Source organism: Hemiscyllium ocellatum, unplaced genomic scaffold (assembly GCF_020745735.1).
Source record: "Hemiscyllium ocellatum isolate sHemOce1 unplaced genomic scaffold, sHemOce1.pat.X.cur. scaffold_495_pat_ctg1, whole genome shotgun sequence".
Lineage (NCBI taxonomy): Eukaryota > Metazoa > Chordata > Chondrichthyes > Orectolobiformes > Hemiscylliidae > Hemiscyllium > Hemiscyllium ocellatum.
In genome coordinates, this window is record NW_026869086.1 from 450,247 (window position 1) to 470,716 (window position 20,470).

Genomic DNA, 20,470 nt, shown 5'->3' on the forward strand with positions numbered 1-20,470 from the left:
TACCATTGTCAAAGTTGGTGAACAAATCTCTGCGCTTGTAACTCCATATAGGGTATATCAGTTTAAAGTGATGCACTTTTGAATGAAGAACAAGCCCGGCACACCCAAAGACACTTGTACAGAGTTGTGGCCGGGTTGACAAATTGTGTAATCTATCTGGACGATGTAGTGATCCTTAGCAATTCAAGGAATGATCACAAGGGTCAGTTGGCAGAGCTCTTTGAACGATGGCAAACATATAAAAAACAGAATTCACGGAAGCAGAGGTGATGTTCTTGGGATGTAACATCCGCCATGGCAGTTTGAGCACCCTCCAGAATGTGAGGACGAAGGCTTCTGAGGAATTCCCATGATCAACCTCGAAGAAAGAGTTTCTTTAATTCTTCAGACTCAGCGGACTCTATCAGAAGTCTGTTCCAAACTGTACTAGTGTAGTGGCAACGTTAACCGATTTGCTGAAGAAAAACACTACTTTTCGGTGCACAGCAACATGCCACGTGGCAGTTGACCGTTTGAAGTCGATATTAACCACCAAACCAGTATTACCTGCACCAAACATCTAAAAAAACTTTTAAAGTAGCCATCGATGGCCGTTAGAGTTGGAGGTGTACTCCAACGGGAAAAATGAGCATGGGGAAGAACTGCCAGTTGATAACTTTTCATAGAAAATAAACATCTATCAGAAGAAATGCTGCACAATCGAAAAAAAAAACTATTGAGTTTGGTACTGGCGTTACAAATTTAATGTATGTGCCACGAATAATGGATCGGAGAGGTTATGTACACAGATCACAATCCATAAAACGTTGTATATATGTAATAATATGAGAATATTTCGTTGGCTTCTTATGGAAGAGACGTTCACTTTAAAAATCATGCATGTTGTGGGTCAGGAGAATGAAATCACAGATACGTTATCGCAGATTCAACTGATGGTGTTCAGATGAGATTGCCTTTATTTTATGTTTTATATGTTTATATAGGAAAAACCTAAGTCGAAATTGTATGAAATTTATCGATATATTAGTGTAAAGTACTTAAAAATTAAAATGAAAACATATCTTCATTATGATGGTTCATTTTTTTCCTGTAGAGGCGATGTGTTTTAAACATATTAGTGCACATTTAAGAGATTTAAAAGCAGCAGAACAACCAGACACAGAAACAAGTGTTCTCAATAAGACAACGACGTAATCCTGGGTCGAACAATTCAATTCGTTCATTGCCTGGAGACATAAATAGTTCGAGTTTGGCCACTCAGTTTAAATTTTAATCAGGAAAATATATAAATTTCAATTCAAATTTTAATTGCGTCTCTTGAAAGTCTTTAAAAATAAACAGGGACCCAATCAGATGCTCTGGGGTATGAGATGGGGGACATTGAACAGTTGAGAGGAGGACTGCCATGACCTTGCATGTAACAATCTTCTTCAAAAAATATATATGTGGAAAATAACTTTTCGATCCGTGATCTATGACACAGAATCTCCCAACAGGGACAAAGAAGAGACAGGAAGATCCGAAGACAAGAAACTACAGCTGCCTGGTTTTGATAAAGAAATGCTGTATTGTAAACCTGAACTGGGAGTTTTATCTGAATAGCATTATCGAATGGAACATCAAAATGGGTAATAGAAATACATTGGTTTGTTAATTAATCTGTCTTTTACTTTAGAAATGAAGTGCTGAATTTTTACTTCGTGTAGTTCTTGGCCAATCGAATTGTTGCAGATTCCTGTACAGCATAAATCGTTTCTGTGTTACTGGTTTTATCGTAAGCTGGAGGGTTTATGCTGTGTCATAACGAGTCTAAACAAATTTGGCAAAACAAGTGTGCATCTGTGCAGTTCATTGAGTGAACTGTAGATTTGCACAATTCATGACCTGGATGAAGTGATTCTCCTCGCCGTGATCTGAATCTCCAAAAGGGAAAGGCGACCCAAATTCCCCGTAGTTGACAGGATTCGAACCTGCGTGGGAATGCCCCAATGGATTTCAAGTCCATCGCCTTAACCACTCGGCCACAACTACAAATGGATGCACGAGTTTCTCATTTCCAGGTCCCTGTCCCTGGGGAGATTAGCAGTAGTGAATCATTGTTTGCTTTATTTGAATTCAAAACCCACAGCTTTCAAATCGATGAAATATCGGGACAAAGTGGGTCTGGGTGATTCACCCCGGTAGGTGGCATCTATATTCAGATTAAACGACGGTGGAAAATACAGAAAATTACTCAGCGGGTCGAACAGGATCTGCGCTGGGAAAAGGCGATTCAACGTTTCAAAACTTCTTCAGAACGTTATCAGAACTCCGTTTTCTCCCAGTAGTACTGACAAACCTGTTGACATTCCCCAGAATGTTCTATTTTTTTTCAGATTCCCAACATCCACAGTCCTTTGCATTAGCCATTGAAACGATACAGAAATTCCTTTGGATAAGATTCCTGTTTGGGGCACATTTTCGTGACCACATTAAAAACCCGGAGCTGTGCAGGAAAGAAAGCCAATGAAGTATGACCAGTGAGAGATCCGACCCTGGAACGTCCCAAACCACCAACCGTTCGGTTAATGGATGAACGTGTTGACCAATTACGCAACAGAGACGGGGTGAACTGACTCATTGTCCGATCCAAAAACAGGCTTTTCACGAATTCAAACTTCAGCCTGCCCTTTCACGAAGTGATTGATGTCCTGTATCCGTTTTTCTTTTGCAAAATAAATCCTGGGACATTCACTGCAGTGAAATGGCGACAATCCTGCGCCCGCTGGAAACACATCCACGTCACAGCAACCAACTTTTCTACAACAGGATTCCTGCTCTCTTCGAGGCTTTTCCGTAACTTGTTTGTACCCGAGTCTTCACGTGGTCTTGTAGCTGTGGCGAGGTTTGAATTCCTGACGCGCAGGAATGAAAATCCTTTCAATGTCTCAGATTGGTTCATGTCTAGAGAACAACAGAATCAACAGTCGTGGCCTCTGAAAGACTGGCTGCGTTAAGTGGGACAATCCACCCTTCATTCACCTGTGGTTTCGCTTCCCAAAGAGATTCTAAAGTTTTCCAAAGTTGGAGACATGCGTTCACTGTTATTTTCCCTTGTTTTGTTTTAACCTTCCCAGTGGCGATATTTTCCCCAAACAGCTTCGCAATTCTCCACCTTGCATGATGTCCAGCGATGAGCAAAGCCCTTTTGTGGAGAAATTACTGAGGTTGGGATTCTTCTCTTTGGAACAAAGAAGGTTAACTGGAGATTTTTATGGTCTGTTTATAATGATAGGGGAGGGCGCAGTGCGGATTGGAGGGTTGATGTTGTGGAGGAAATGTTGCCAACGATCAGTGACAGTTTCCAGAAGACTGGGACTAAAGACATTTAATGAAAAACGAAATTTGCGAAGAATATATAGAGCCTAATCTCAGGGGAACCCTTAATTATTTAAGACACGGATGAGGAGGACATTCTGTCTTTGAGAGAGTAGCAAATCTGCAGAATTCTTTACACTGTAGGGCTGTCAAGGCTGAGTATAATCAAGGTTGAGACGGCCGCACAATTAGTCACTTTGGGAATCAAGAAGAATGGGGATAAGGCGGAAAATTGCCATTAGGAATTAACCAAATCAGACGTGACCTCATTAAAACTTGGAGCTGACCTAATGGGACGAATGGCTTCCATCTGTTGCAATATCTTATCGGTCATTTGGAAACTGCGAGAGACAATCGTGAAGAAAGAAATTGCAGGACGTTGAGAAAAAATGATTAGAATCAAACTGAGTCAACATCATTTGTTGAATGGAAAAACACACTTGACAACTTTTTCAGAGTCCTTTGATCATATTCCAAGCAGAGTTGATCAAATGTTTGTAGGCATTCCATAAGAGACCGTAGGAAAAGCCATTGAACAAGGTTGGAGTTCACGATGAAAAGTTAAAAAAAAGTCCAGGATTGTCCGTTGTTTTATTGAAGAAACGGAATCTGGATTATTGCGTATTTTTTAAGTTGTAAAAAGGTAATTAGTACAGTGCTGGAATGGTGAGTCATAGACTTCCATGATTTATATCTGCCTTAATTACTTGATGGAATTGGCAGAGTGAAATGTCCGCAGTTTTACTGACGATACGCAACAGATGGGAGGACATTTTGCGATGAGAACAGTGGAATCTGGAAATGGTTAGTGACAAGTTGAGTGTGTGGGAATGCAACAGGTGCACGGAGGAGGTTGCAGAGTTGATAGTTTGGAGGGGAGGGTGATGCACATGGGTGGGAAGGAAATGGGACAGATGGGACAGGTCATAAGGATGGTGCTGAGCTGGAAGTTTTGAAGTGAGGTCAGGTGGAGGGAAGGGAAATGTGGAAACTGATGAAATCTTAATTGATGCCATGGGGTTGGAGGTCTCCGATGTGGAGATTTAGCTTTAGAACGTAGAACAATGAAACAATACGGCGCAGCACAAGCCCTTTGGCTTTTGATGTTGCGCCGACCAGTGAACTAATCTAAACTCATCCCCCTTTATTATCCCATCATCATCCATGTGTTTATCCAAGGATTGTTTACATCTCCATAATATAGCTGAGTTAACGACATTGACAGGCAGGGCTTTCCACACCTTTACTTCTCTCTGAGCAAAGAACCTGGTTCTGACATCTGGCTTAAACCTATAAACCCTCAATTTGTAGTGTTGACCACTCGTACAAGCTGACATCATCTTCCTAAGAAAAATAGTTCCACCGTCTACCTTATCTAATCCTCTTATCATCTTGTAACTCCCGGGAGTAGTTTTGATTGCAGAGCTGTAGATTTGATTCAAACCAACAGCTCAGCGAGCAGACCTGCACCCTCAATCTTAACCTGAGCTGCACATCTTCACAAACCTTGCAGAAATCTTGTAACTCTGTATCATATCTGCTCTCAGACTTCTTTCCGATGAGAACAGACACAAGTCTCTCAGATTTTCCTGATAAGACTATTCCTTCAGGACAGGCAATATCTTGTTCTATTTCGTCTCCAACTTTTCCAATGTTTCCACATTCTTCCAGGAATAGGCGACCAGGCAGTTCAAAATATTCCAAGTGGAGCCACACAAGTGTTTTGTTTCTTTGCAGAATGACATTATGCTCAGGAACTCAATCCTCCACCAATAAAACCGACGACGTCGTACTCTTTCGCAGGAACACACTGGTTAGTACTGCTGCATCGCAACACCAGCGACGCGAATTCAGTTCCTCCGTCAAGCGGCTATCTGTGTGGGTTTTCCCCCAGTACTCTGTTTTCCCCTCACAATCCAAAAAATGTGCAGGTTCGCTAAAGGGGTAAGTGAAGGAAAATGGGTCTGTCTGAGTCGCGCCTCGGAGGGTCGGTTTATACTTGTTGGGCCGCAAGGTCTGTTTGCACACGGTAAGTAATCCAAAAAAAAATCAAACTGGCTTGAAACTATGTACATGGACTCCAAGGTCACTCTTCCCATCCACATTACCAAGAATCTTTCCATTAACTCAGTATTCTGCCTTCCTGTTATTGTTCCCAAAGTGAATTACTTCACATTTCGCTGCATTGAAATTTATTTGCCACCTCTAAGACCAATTTTGCAAATTATTCCAGCTCCCCTGCAACCTGCAACAGTTTTCCACGCTGCCCACTACTCCAGCACCTTTAGTGTTATCTGCAAGCTTACTAACTCATTCACCCTATGCCTGCGTCTTAGTCATTTACGAAAATGACAAACAACAGTGATCCCAAGCAGATCGTTGTGCCACACCACTCCTTACCGGATTCTAGGGTGAATATTTTCATTAGCCACCACTTGCTGCCTTCTCACAGAAAGCCAGTTTCTAATCTAAACAGCGAAATCATCGTCAATACCATGCCTCTGCATTTTCTCCAACAGGCTAACATGTGGCTTCTTATCAAAGATTTTACAGACGTCACGTACACCACGTCAAGTGCCCTACCCTCATCCAGATGCTTGGTCACCTTCTCGAAAAACTCACGAAACCATGTGGACCCTCTGAAATCAAGTTGTTGCTGGCTGAATGATTATACATCCTGTCTCTTATACTCAGTTCCATATTCTTTCCTACAAGAAAGGTAAGGCTCACTGGTTCAAGATTACTTTGGTCATCTGTATTACCCTTCTTCAACAAGGCAACTACTTTTGCTATCCTCCAATCTTCGAGTGCTGTAGACAATATCGAAAATAAAGATCAAAGGCAAAGGCTCTGCAATCTCCCCCCGGCTTCCCAGGAAATCCTTGGATAGATCCCAGTTGACCCAGGGGACTTACTTATTTTCGCCCCTTCCAGAATTGTTAACAAGTCCTCCTTGTAAACCGCATTGTAAACCATCAAGTCGAGTAGCCTGTATCTCAGATTCTCCTCGACACCGTTGTCTTAAACCAATATGAACACTAACGATAAATATTTGTTAGCGCCTTCCTACCTCCTCTGACTCCACATACAATTCATCACTCCTATTTTTGACTAGTCCTCATCTTCCTCTCGTCGTTCTTTGGTTCCTGATATACACATAGAATTCCGTAGGGTTTTCTAAGATTCTATCCGCAAGCGACTTCTCATGTCCTCTCCTGTCTCTTCTGGACTCTCTGTACAGGTTGTTCCTAACTAACTTGTAACTCTCAATCGCCCTCACTGAGCCTTCAAGTCAAATCCTAACATAAGCCTCCTACTTTCTCTTGACATGAGCTTTAAGTTCTTTAGAAAACCACGGCTGCTTCGCTCAACAACTTCCTTCATAACTGACAGTTACATACTCATCAAGTACATGCGATATCTGTTCCTTTAACAAGCTCCACATTTCAATTGTGCTCATACCAACCGTTTCCTTTCACATCTAGTGCAAACTAAATCTTGACAAATGTCATCCTAATTGCCTTTCCCTCGGATATAACTCTTTCCCTGCAGTACATAACTATACCTTTCTATTGTTTAAGTTAACATACCGAACTGTGTTCACGATGACTCAATTGCTCACCTACCTTCACATCTAACACCAGGCCAATTACACAGTAACAAATCCAATGTGGCCAGGCAAAATAGTGAGAGAGCGTTCAGCCTGTAAACGTTTGCACCTTTTCCATTTTCAAATGTAGGATGTAGCATGCTTTCTGAAGCAGTCATCTTAGCAGCTGATCTGTCGCTGACAAACACTGCAGGAAGGCGTGATAACTTGCTACATATGCTGTCAAACGAGGATTGCATAAGCAACATGAGTCATTGAGGAAAACGTGCAGTTGTGTTCTGTGCTGTTGCTGACTCTAAAGCAAGTGCGTCCTTCGGGAGCAGAAAGAATCCCACTGCTAGATTACAATTCAAATGCATTTGGTGTAAGGTTCTCAGCAGTTTATCAGCAGCACATAACCCTGACTCCAAAGGTCTGTGAGTTTCCAGAAGCACAGTGAGCGATCGTTGAAGGTACGTTTCTCCAGACGATATTTGGCAACATGACAAAGTGCAGCTGAGCTGGTGGCATTGCGATTGAAATTGCATGCGTCCGGACATTGCACTTAATTTTGGATATCAGAGCAAATGGTTAGCTCGAGTGTGCGCGTTCGGAAAAGTCAATGCTTTTTTTTGTTGAAAGGTTATGCAACGAAAAGAAATACCTCGGACGAGCGTGCGATCGATATCAAATCAGAAAATGAATAGCCACCATGATTGTGAGAAAGGGCAATGCAGGAATTTGCCTTCAGTTGGCAGCTCTGTTGGTCAGTTAGCTCAGCCGGTTAGAGCATGACTTTGATAATGCCAAGATCGTGCGTTCAATTCCCCACTGGCCATGGAAAGTGCTCGTGTCGTTATCTCCCCTGTGCCCAGGTTCGACCCGGTTTTTGATTTCAAACCTGTCACATGATCGATTCAGATGTGTATTCGTTCGAAAGCCGATCATCGCTGTCTTGGAAGGGCAACTCGTTGGTCCCATGCCGGATCTCAGCTGCGTTGCTGTATTTCTAAACAAAGTGAACCACAAAATCACCAAGCCGAAAGCCTCGCCAGCGCAATAAAACATTTGACAGGATAGACGCACAACTCGATCGCCTTACCCTTGATGACTCTTGGATGATGTCTGCAGCAAATCAATCAATCTCAATTGATTTCACAACGAAATGCAAAACAGGAAATATATGCAGTATTCAGTCGACCTGGCACAATCTCGGAGGAGAACCAGAGTTCAGGCTTCAATTCAAATCAAAGATTCGTTCATCTTATTTTCCTGGATCTCTGTTAGTACTTTTTACACGACTTCCAGAGGGAATACATTCGCTTGTTCACCTCTTATGCATCTACACTGGAGTTATCATGTGCCCAGCAATATCATAGAGCCATTAATAGAAGCAAATTACTGCAGATGCTGGAATCTGAAACCAAAAGAGAAAATGCTGGAAAATCTAAGCAGATCTGGCACCATGGGCAAGTAGAGAAAAGAGCTGACGTTTCCAGTATAACTGACCCTTTGTTAAAGATTTTTTTAAAAAAATGGGGAGGATTAGGGAGCTATTTACACCATGCTGAGAGAAGGTGAGTCAGGTCTCCAGATGCAAAGGTGATAATGACAGAGCACGGAGAGATTTAAGGGAGATTAGGAGCTGCGAATGACCAAGGCTGAAGCCAGTGCTATGTGACAAAATATGTGGGGGATGTGTGAAGCAGACTAAATGGAAAATAGGGGAGAAGCATAGCAAAGCGGGAAGAGGAGAGGAGAAACGTATTGAAAGAGTGGGAAGCGACAGAAAGAGAGACAATCAAGAAAGAAGAGGTACAGAACAGTGAAAAAACACAAACGAAAAAGGTAATTAATATAATTGAAAATAAAATTATCTGATGTTGTTGGAATTTAACAACTTCGACAATTTTACTTCATTATTTTATTCATCTTTTTTATCATTTTACCAGCAATATCATAGAGCCAACAGATATGTACAACACTGAAAACACAGTTTTTGATCGAATTCGTCCATTCCGAACAGATATCCTCACCTGATCCGGCCGCGATTGCATGCACTGACCCATGTCTCTCTAAAGCTTTAGTATTCAAATACACGTCCAAATTCGTTAAAACTATTGGAATTGTGCCAGTCATCACCAGCTTGTCTGGCAACTTATTGCAGACACGCACCATCCTATGCGTGAAGCCATTGCTCCTCATTGCCTTTCGAATTCTCACTCGCACACAACAGATGTATACCCTCTCGTTCTGCACTGCCTCAGCTGAGGGAAAGGAACTTATCTACTTACCTGATTCATGTCCCTCATGATTGAAAAACCTCCATAAGATCAGCTCCCAGCCTCTGACGCGCCAGGCAAAATAGTGAGACAGCGTTCAGCCTGTAAATGTTTGCACCTTTTCCATTTTCAAATGTAGGATGTGGCATGCTGTCTGAAGCAGTCATCTTAGCAGCTGATCTGTCGCTGACAAACGGTGCAGGAAGGCGTGATAACTTGCTAAATATGCTGTCAAACGAAGGTTGCATAAGCAACATGAGTCATTGAGGAAAACGTGCAATTGAGTTCTGCTCTGTTGCTGACTCTAAAGCAACTGCGTTCTTCTGGTTCTGTTCGCCGAACTGAAAGTTTTTGCTGCAAACGTTTCGTTCTCTGGCTAGGGAACATCATCAGAGCTGTTGGAGCCTCGTGTGAAGTGCTGCTTTGATGTTTCTTCCGGTATTTATATTGTTTTGTTCTTGCCGCTTCCGGATGTCAGTTTCAGCTGCAGTGATTTGTATATGGGGTCCCGGTCGATATGTCTGTTGATGGATGTTCTTGCCGCTTCCGGGTGTCAGTTCAGCTGTAGTGGTTTGTATATGGGGTCCAGGTCCATGTGTCTGTTGATGGAGTTAGGGATGAATGCCATGCTTCTAGGAATTCTCTGGCTGTTCTCTGTCTGGCTTATACTATGATAATGGTGTTTTCCCAGTCAAATTCATGTACCTGGGTGTCTGAGTGTATGGCTACGAGGGATAGCTGGTGATGTCGTTTTGTGGCTAGCTGATGTTCATGGATGCAGATTGTTAGCTGTCTTCCTGTTTGTCCTATATAGTGTTTTGTGCAGTCCTTGCATGGTATTTTGTAAACTACGTTAGTTTGGCTCATGCTGGTATTGGGTCCTTTGTTCTAGTGAGTTGTTGTCTGAGCGTGGATGTTGGCTTGTGTGCTGTTATGAGTCCTAAGGGTCGCAGTAGTCTGGCTGTCAGTTCTGAGACGCTCCTGACGTATGGTAGTGTGGCTAGTCCTCTTGGTTGTGGCATGTCCTCGTTCCGTGGTCTATCTCTTAGGCATCGGGTGATAAAGTTTCGTGGGTATCCGTTTTTGGCGAATACCTTGTATAGATGTTCCTCTTCCTCTTTTCGCAGTTCTGGTGTACTGCAGTGTGTGGTGGCTCTTTTGAATAGTGTCCTGATGCAGCTTCGTTTGTGTGTGTTGGGGTGGTTACTTTCATAGTTTAAGACTTGGTCTGTTGGTGTTGGTTTCCTGTGTACCCTTGTGGTGAATTCTCCGTTGGGTGTTCTCTCGACTAACACGTCTAGGAATGGGAGTTGGCTATCCTTTTCCTCTTCTCGTGTGAATCGGATTCCTGTGAGTGTGGCGTTGATGATTCTGTGTGTTTTTTCTATATCTGTGTTTTTGATGATTACGAAGGTGTCATCAACATATCTGATCCAGAGTTTGGGTTGGATTTGTGGTATGGCTGTATGCTCTAACCTATGCGTAACTGCCTCTGCTATGAGTCCCGAGATTGGTGATCCCATGGGTGTTCCGTTGATTTGTTCGTATATCTGATTGTTGAATGTAAAGTGTGTGGTGAGGCACAGGTCCAGTAGTTTAAGTGTGCCGTCCTTGTTGAGAGGTTCGGCCTCCTGTGTTCTGTTATGTATGTCCAGTAGGTTGGCTATTGTTTCTCTGACTAGGGTTTTGTCAATTGAAGTGAACAGTGCCGTCACGTCGAATGATACCATAGTTTCTTCTTTGTCTATGTGTGTATTCTTGATGATGTCCAAGAATTCCAGTGTTGATTGTATGGAGTGATTGGATCCGCTGACTCGGTGTTTCCCTAGCCAGGGAACGAAACGTTTGCAGCAAAAACTTTCAGCTCGGCGAACAGAACCACAACAACGGATACCCGAGCTACAAATCTTCAATCAAACTTTAAACAACTGCGTTCTTCGGGAGCAGAAAGAATCCCACTGCTAGATTACAATTCAAATGCTCTTGGCATAAGGTTCTCAGCAGTTTATCAGCAGCATATAACCCTAACTCCAAAGGTCTGTGAGTTTGCAGAAGCACAGTGAGCGATCGTTGAAGGTACGTTTCTTCAGACGATGTTTGGCAACATGACAAAGTGCAGCTGAGCTGGTGGCATTGCGATTGAAATTGCATGCGTCCAGACATTGCGCTTAATTTTGGATATCAGAGCAAATGGTTAGCTCGAGTGTGCGCGTTCGGAAAAGTCAATGCTTTTTTTTGTTGAAAAGTTTTGCAACGAAAAGAAATACCTCGGACGAGCGTGCGATTGATATCAAATCAGAAAATGAATAGCTGCCGTGATTGTGAGAACGGGCAATGTAGGCATTTGCTTTCGCGAGGTAGCTGCGTTGGTCGGTTATCTCAGCCGGTTATTCTTATTTTCCTGGATCTCTGTTAATACTGTTCACGCGACTTCCAGAGGGAATTCTTTCGCTTGTTCACCTCTCATGCGTCGACACTGGAGTTATCATGTGCCCAGCAATATCATAGAGCCATTAATAGAAGCAAATTACTGCAGATGCTGGAATCTGAAACCAAAAGAGAAAATGCTGGAATATCTCAGCAGATCTGGCACCATCTGCAAGGAGAGAAAAGAGCTGACGTTTCGAGTATAACTGACCCTTTGTTAAAGATAAATAAAAAAAGTAATGGGGAGAATTAGGGAGCTATTTACACCATGCTGAGAGAAGGTGAGTCAGGGCTCCAGATGCAAAGGTGATAATGACAGAGCACGGAGAGATTTAAGGGACATTAGGAGCTGCGAATGACCAAGGCTGAAGCCAGTGCTATGTGACAAAATATGTTGGGGATGTGTGAAGCAGACTAAATGGAAAACAGGGGAGATGCTTAGCAAAGCGGGAAGAGGAGAGGAGAAACGTATTGAAAGAGTGGGAAGCGACAGAAAGAGAGACAATCAAGAAATAAGAGGTACAGAACAGTGGAAAAACACAAATAAAAAAGGTAATTAAAATAATTGAAAATAAAATTATCTGAAGTTGTTGGAATTTAACAACTTCGACAATTTTACTTCATTATTTTATTCATCTTTTTTGTCATTTTACCTGCAATATCATAGAGCCAGTAGATATGGACAGCACTGAAAACACAGTTTTTGATCGAAATCGTCCAGTCCGAACATATATCCTCAACTGATTCAGCCGCGATTGCATGCACTTGACCCATGTCTCTCTAAATCCTTCCTATTCAAATACACGTCCAAATTCCTTAAAACTATTGGAATTGTACCAGTCATCACCAGCTTGTTTGGCAACTTATTGCAGACACGCACCATCCTATGCGTGAAGCCGTTGCTCCTCATTGACTTTCGAATTCTCACTCGCCCACAACAGATGTATACCCTCTCGTTCTGCACTGCCCCACCTGAGGGAAAGGAACTTATCTACTTACCCGATTCATGTCCCTCATGATTGAAAAACCTCCATAAGATCAGCTCCCAGCCTTTGACGCGCCAGGCCAAATAGTGAGACAGTGTTCAGCCTGTAAACGTTTGCACCTTTTCCATTTTCAAATGTAGGATGTAGCATGCTGTCTGAAGCAGTCATCTTAGCAGCTGATCTGTCGCTGACAAACACTGCAGGAAGGCGTGATAATTTGCTAAATATGCTGTCAAACGAAGGTTGCATAAGCAACATGACTCATTGAGGAAAACGTCCAATTGAGTTCTGCGCTGTTGCTGACTCTAAAGCAACTGCGTCCTTCGGGAGCAGAAAGACTCCCACTGCTAGATTACAATTCAAATGCACTTGGCATAAGGTTCGCAGCAGGTTATCAGCAGCATATAACCCTAACTCCAAAGGTCTGTGAGTTTACAGAAGCACAGTGAGCGATCGTTGAAGGTACGTTTCTCCAGACGATGTTTGGCAACATGACAAAGTGCAGCTGAGCTGGTGGCATTGCGATTGAAATTGCATGCGTCCGGACATTGCGCTTAATTTTGGATATCAGAGCAAGTGGATAGCTCGAGTGTGCGCGTTCGGAAAAGTCAATGCTTTTTTTTGTTGAAAAGTTTTGCAACGAAAAGAAATACCTCGGACGAGCGTGCGATCGATATCAAATCAGAAAATGAATAGCCGCCGTGATTGTGAGCACGGGCAATGTAGGCATTTGCTTTCACCGTCCCGCTGGGTTGGTCGGTTAGCTCAGCCGGTTAGAGCGTGGTGCTAATCACGCCAAAGTTGTGGGTTCATTGGCCACGTGAAGCACTCGCGTCGTTAGCTACGGGGGCGCCAAGGTCAGTCGCGGCTTTTAATTTCACCGCCTGCAAGAACTTGTCACATGATCGATTCCGATGTGTGTTCATTCGAAAGCCGACTGCCGCTGTCTTGGCAACTCGTTGGTCCCATGCCGGATCTCAGCTGCGTTGCTGTATTTACAAACGAAGTGAACCACGAAATCACCAAGCAGAAAGCCTCGCCAGCGCAATTAAACATTTGACAGGGATAGACGCACAAGTCGATCGCCGTACCCTTGATGTCTCTTGGATGTTGTCTGCAGCCAATCAATCAGTCTCAATTGTTTTCACAAAGCAATGCAAAACATGAAATATATGCAATATTAAGTCGACCTGTCACGGTCTCGGTGGAGAACCAGAGTTCAGGCTTCAATTCAAATCAAAGATTCGTTCTTCTTATTTTCCTGGATCTCTGTTACTACTTTTCACGCGACTGCCAGATGGAATCCATTCGCTTGTTCACCACTTATGCATCGACACTGGAGTTATCATGTCCCCAGCAATATCATAGAACCATTAATAGAAGCAAATTACTGCAGATGCTGGAATATGAAACCAAAACAGAAAATGTTGGAAAATCCTAGCAGATCTGGCACCATCTGCAAGGAGAGAAAAGAGCTAACGTTTCGAGTATAACTGACCCTTTGTTAAAGATAAATAAAAAACGAATGGGGAGAAATAGGGAGCTATTTACACCACGCTGAGAGAAGGTGAGTCAGGTCTCCAGATGCAAAGGTGATAATGACAGAGCACGGAGAGATTAAACGGAGATTAGGAGCTGCGAATGACCAAGGCTGAAGCCAGTGCTATGTGACAAAATATGTGGGGGATGTGTGAAGCAGACTAAATGGAAAACAGGGGGGATGCGTAGCAAAGCGGGAAGAGGAGAGGAGAAACGTATTGAAAGAGTGGGAAGCGACAGAAAGAGAGACAACCAAAAAATAAGAGGTACAGAACAGTGAACAAACACAAATAATAAAGGCAATTAAAATAATTGAATACAAAATTTTCTGAAGTTGTTGGAATTTAACAACTTCGACAATTTTACTTCATTATATTATTCATCTTTTTTATCATTGTACCTGAAGTATCATAGAGCCAACAGATATGGCTGCAATTGAAGAACAAAGCAGTTTCTGTCCAGTTTCGAACAGGGGATCTTTCGCGAGTAAGGCGAATGTGATGACCACTACACTACAGAAATCAGCCTCAGCCAGCCGCGCTGGGGCTCTGTGGCACCCAGCACTGAAAGGTGAAGACATTCTCCGTTTCACCTTTCATTTTCCAACAGCTCGTTGTTATCCAGGGTAATTGACATCTTGAAAACACTGCAGAAACGCACGACTTCCTTACTTTTGCTCCGACTGACCATACGTCGTGAAATTTTCCCAGATCCTCAGTTGAGGATCCTCCATGGTCCCACTCCGACTCGCACAGCTGCTGGGATGTGCACGGTTGCAATGTCAATTTCGCAGCAGGTAATGAAAGCCAATCCATCAGGACAAAAATCAATAGTGAGCTGAGTCTATCTTCTCAGACTCTTTTCACCCACAAATGTATCTGTGACTGCGTGAGAATATATGTTCGGTTATGATTTGGTCAAATCACCATGAGCTGCTTGACATTACTTCAATTTCGATTCTTGCTTTGCTAAATGATTTCACCCATTGCTCGAAACAGGACAACTTTCACGTTTACACGGAACACGAAACACACCGGACTACAGGGAAAATGCACAAAGCTGAGCAGGCCGTGTTCCACATCATACCGTGCAGCATCGTTTCAGTCACTGTGTCTGTTCGAGATGCCACTTTCCTTGCCTTTTACCTTAACCGTGCAATTTGCTGCAGAGATGGTCACACCTGGACATGTGCCACATGGATATCAACTGAGTTGGAAACCTGTGTGGGAATCGACAAGGAGCGACTCAATAAATTTTGCTAAACTTCATGGTGCTTATTAGAAATGCAGTTTCTGTCCAAGTCACTCGAAAAGGCAGTTTCTGAAGATAGTAACAGAAGTTACTGCTCACCCCACCCCCACTCCGGAAGAGGTGCTAACTGCCCTTGAGTGCTTTTTGTTCTCGATGTGAAGAGCTCTCACGCCTGAGTCACCTTCACGTCTCTTGTCGCTGAGTGACTCACAAAGAAGGAGTTTCACCAGAGCTGCAACTGCCTCACTTTCCCACTCGCTCTCCCGTTTACATTTTCCTGCTCGTCAGTGATTTAATGAAAACCAAAAGGATGGGATGTCATTCTGTAGCCTCTCTGCCGATTCCTCCGTTTCAGTACCAACACGGCTTACATCTCGGGGCCCACCTTAATACTAGCGACGTTATGAAAGCACAAGTCCAAATGTTCCTCTGAGAGTGTAATTTCTTTCATTGCTGTTCCTGACTGAATGAGTCACTAACGAGCGAACTGATCTTAACCATGATTCAGCACCTCTGCTGCCAATTCTCGCACGTTCAATAACGACAGACAGCTTCCAAATGAGGTCTTTCAGATACGACTTTGGGCTACATTTGATAGACAGACTAGTTCGGGAATCCGTGGTGTACTGTGACACCAGCGCGTCAGCTTCTTCCTTGTCTTTGAACCGGCCCGCCTGCACAAGGAATGCAAACGCGGTACTGCTTTTGGTGAAAGATTCAGAACACGGCAACTACACTCTGAAGCAGAATGTCATATGATCAGACCCGGGCTGGAGAAAAACTTTACAATGCTTTGCAAACTAATTAAATGGAATTGCATCACATTTCACAAAGAGAGCAGATTTGTTCGAGCATTTTCGAAGGCAGGTTTGCAGATGGGAGAGTGAGCAAGAAAGCTCCGTTCTTGTTCGTGTAAAAGGCTACAAATGAAGAGTAAAGCAGTTTTTGCCCAGTTTCGAATTGTGGACCTTTCGCGTGTGAGGCGAACGTGATGACCACTACACTAAAGAAACTGGCCCCAGCCGGGCCCTTTGCGGCTCTGTAGCATCCAGCACTGAAAGTTGAAGCCATTCTACGTTTCACCTTTCTTTTTCCAATAGCTCGTTGTTATCCAGGGTAATTGACATCTTGAGTAAGTAAAAAAAATAGAAGTGAAATCAGTGACAAAATATAGACAAGGATGTGGTCAATGTTTGGACTGTAGAGTGAAGTGGAATAGGCTGGGACAACTTTCCCGGCAGCATAACAGCTGCGACATGATTTTATGGAATGGATTTCAATTGAGTATTTACGTGTTTTAGCCAAGCTAGGGTGAGTTGGAAACTCGAGAGCATAGGTTTAAGTTGAGAGGTCTGAAATTGACAAAGGACCCCGAGGCACATTTCCCACACACAAGGTTATGGGTGTATGGAATGAGCTAGCAGAGGGAGTGGAGGAGGCTATTGCACTCAGAAAATTGCAATGGTAATCGGATGAGTTTCTGGGTAGGATGGGTTTATAGGGATTGAGGCCAAATGCTGTAGAACGGGACTTGTTTAATTTTGGTTATGTGGTGAGCATGGATGAGATACACCGAAGTATCTGTTTCCACGCGGTGTACCCCAATAACCTTGTGTTGCTTACACTGGTTTTAAAGGATTACTTTTTAGCGGAGCTTGCCGTCGCAGTCTGTGGCACAATCATTTAGTCTGTTCGACTGCTCACGGGAAAGGTAGTATTGTGAAACACTGCAGAAACGAACGACTTCCTTACTTTTGCTGTGACTGACCATACTTCGTCAAATTTTCCCAGATCCTCAGTTGAGGATCATCCATGGTCCCTCTCCGACTCGCACAGCTGCTGGGATGTGCCCGGCTACAATGTTAATTTCGCAGCAGATAATGAAAGCCCATCAATACGGAAAAAAAACAATAGTAAGCTGAGACTATCTTCTCAGACTCTTGTCAGCGACAAATATATCTGTGACTGCGTGAGAATATATGTTCGGTTATGATTTGGTCAAATCACCATGAGCTGCTTGACATGACTTCAATTTCGATTCTTGCTTTGCTGAATGATTTCACCCATTGCTCGAAACAGGACAACGTTCACGTTTACACACCGGACTACAGGGAAAATGCACAAAGCTGAGCAGGTCGTGTTCCACATCATACCGTGCAGCATCGTTTCAGTCACTGTGTCTGTTCGAGATGCCACTTTCCTTGCCTTTTACCTTAACCGTGCAATTTGCTGCAGAGATGTTCACACCTGGACATGAGCCACATGGATATCAACTGAGTAGGAAACCAGTGTGGGAATCGACAAGGAGCGAATCAATAATTGTTGCTAAACTCCATGGTGCTTATTAGAAATGCAGTTTCTGAACATAGTAATAGATGTTACTGCTCACCCCACACCAACTCCGACAGACGTGCTAACTGCCCTTGAGTGCTTTTTGTTCTCGATGTGAAGAGCTCTCACGCATGAATCACCTTCACGTCTCTTGTTGCTGAGTGACTCACAAAGAAGGAATTTCACCAGAGCTGCAACTGCCTCACTTTCCCACTCGCTCTCTCCGTTTACATTTTCCTGCTCGTCAGTGATTTAAAGAAAACCAAAAGAATGCGATGTCATTCTGTAGCCTCTCTGTCGATTCTTCCGTTTCAGTTCCAACACGGCTTAGATCTCGGGACGCACCTTAATACTAGCGACGTTATGAAAACACAAGTCCAAATGTTCCTCTGAGAGTGTAATTTCTTTCATTGCTGGTGCTGATTGAATGAGAAACTAACGAGCGAACTGATCCAAACCATGATTCAGCATCTCTGCTGCCAATTCTCGCATTTTGAATAACGACAGACAGCTTCCAAATGAGGTCTTTCAGATACGACTTTGGGCTACATTTAACAGACAGACTAGTTCAGGAATCCGTGGTGTACTGTGACACCAGCGCGTCAGCTTGTTCCCTGTCTTTGAACCGGCCCGCCTGCGCAAGGAATGCAAACGCGGTACTGCTTTTGGTGGAAGATTCAGAACGCGGTAACTACACTCTGAATCAGAATGACTTATGATCAGACCCGGGTTGGAGAAAAACTTTACAATGCTTTGCAAACTGATTTAATGGAATTGCATTACATTCCACAAAGAGAGCAGATTTGTTCGAGCATTTTCGAAGGCAGGTTTGCAGATGGGAGAGCAAGAAAGAAAGCTCCGTTCTTGTCCGTGTAAAAGGCTACAAATGAAGAGTAAAGCAGTCTCTGCCCAGTTTCGAACTGGGGACCTTTCGCGGGGAGGCGAACGTGATGATCACTACACCACAGAAACAAGCCGCGGCCGCACGTCCAGCAGCTCAGTGGTGTCCAGCACTGAAAGTTGAAGCCATTCTTCGTTTTATCGTTCAGTTTCCAACAGCTCGTTGTTGTCCAGCGTAATTGACATTTTGAAAACTTTAAAAAAAGACGAGAAATTGATGACAAAATAACGACAAGGATGTCGTTAATGCTTGGACCGTTGGGCGAGGTGGAATAGGCTGGGACAATGAACAAAAATCTTCAAGAGCTCGATAGGACAGATCCAGTAAGGATGGATGTGCTCCTAGGCTGGTGTGCCTGTAATAAAATAAACAGTAACTATGGTATCTTTACCCAGCATCCCCTTTAGCTGCATCAATGTTGAAGATTTATTTGCTGCTCTAATTCCACTCTCTCGATCACTCCCTTTTTTCACTGCTGTAATGTTTATGACTGCAAATGTATAAGATTTAATTTAATTCATCCCAAAACCTCTCTGTGCCTGTGTCTCACTTGTGTTCACCGAGATGTTCATTCAATCTGACCTCTTTGCAAACCCTGCTCTGATATTTCCTTTGTGGGCTCAGAATTAATTATTCCCAGAATTGTTACTGTACAAAAGGAGGCTGATTGGCTGATCAGCTCTCCAAAGGATCACCTCACTGAATGCCATTCTTCTCCCTTTACTCCATAAACCTTCCCATTCGTTCTCTTCCCATAACACCAGCGAGTTCACAACTAACCACAGCGATCGGATTTATTTTGTTTGTTCGTGGGATCACGGCATCACTTGCTGGGGCAGCAGTTGTCATCCATTCTAACTGCCCAGGAGATGGTTCAGAGTCAACCCCATTATTCAGGGTCTGGATTCACATGTCGGCTGGATCAGGTCAGAATTAACACAGTTTCCCAGTCCCAATGACATGAAGAGTTGATTTCTGGCCTACTAACTTATTTCTGAAATGATAATGAATAATGTTTGCCTTTGATTAAACGTGCGAGACCAAAATGGGTTTTATTCTGATTCAGCACGTCCTCCTGTTTATCTCAGTTATTATTGACAGTCTCAATCCCCCCGCACCAGAACCTGTTCCAGAGAGTGTTACAGAAACAGCGGAATGGTCAGCTGCAGCTGGTCACCTGACCGGTCACTGGACCCAACGGTTCACTCTCCACAGATGCTACCAGATCTGTGACTTTTTCCAGCAATTTCTGTTTTTGATCCTGATTTCCCAGCATTTGCAGATGTTTTGTTTTTGAATATTGATCTTGTCTGTTGCAGAGGAGTTTACTGATGAGTTTTGAGAGTTTTGAACATTGCAACTCAGGCCACAAATCAGCCATGACCTATTGAATGGCAGAGTAGGATTGAAGGGCTGAATGGTCTCCTCTTGTTCCAATGAAAGTTATTCATCTGCAGCTTGTGGTAACATTTCCCCTCACTGCTCACTTCACATCCATGTCTAACACACTGTTTCTGACTGTACAAACCTCCCGGGTTTGAAGTAAACCTGCTAATGTTCAGTGGCTCTCTCTCCTGCCATCTGGGTTTAACTCTCATCATGTAATGCTGTCACGTTTAACTGCGGGAAAGACCACAAAGGATTCAGCCTGGAGTCTGCATCCCCTGGGATAGAAAAATCGTGTTTATTTCCTTCTACCTATTTCATTTTGGCTATTGAACTCACGGTTTCAATCCATTCCCCTGTCATGCTCTTCAACATGCCCATGTGGGTGGACTCGAGGCAGCTGGCACCTGAGATTGTCGGT

The 20,470-nt window shown here is 43.5% G+C and overlaps 1 non-coding gene across 1 annotated transcript; it reads right to left on the reverse strand.

Moving 5' to 3' along the window:
• Positions 1-1,949: 1,949 nt before the first annotated feature.
• On the reverse strand, positions 1,950-2,031 carry trnas-uga (transfer RNA serine (anticodon UGA)). The gene has a single exon. It is a non-coding gene; the product is annotated as a tRNA-Ser (tRNA).
• Positions 2,032-20,470: the final 18,439 nt, after the last annotated feature.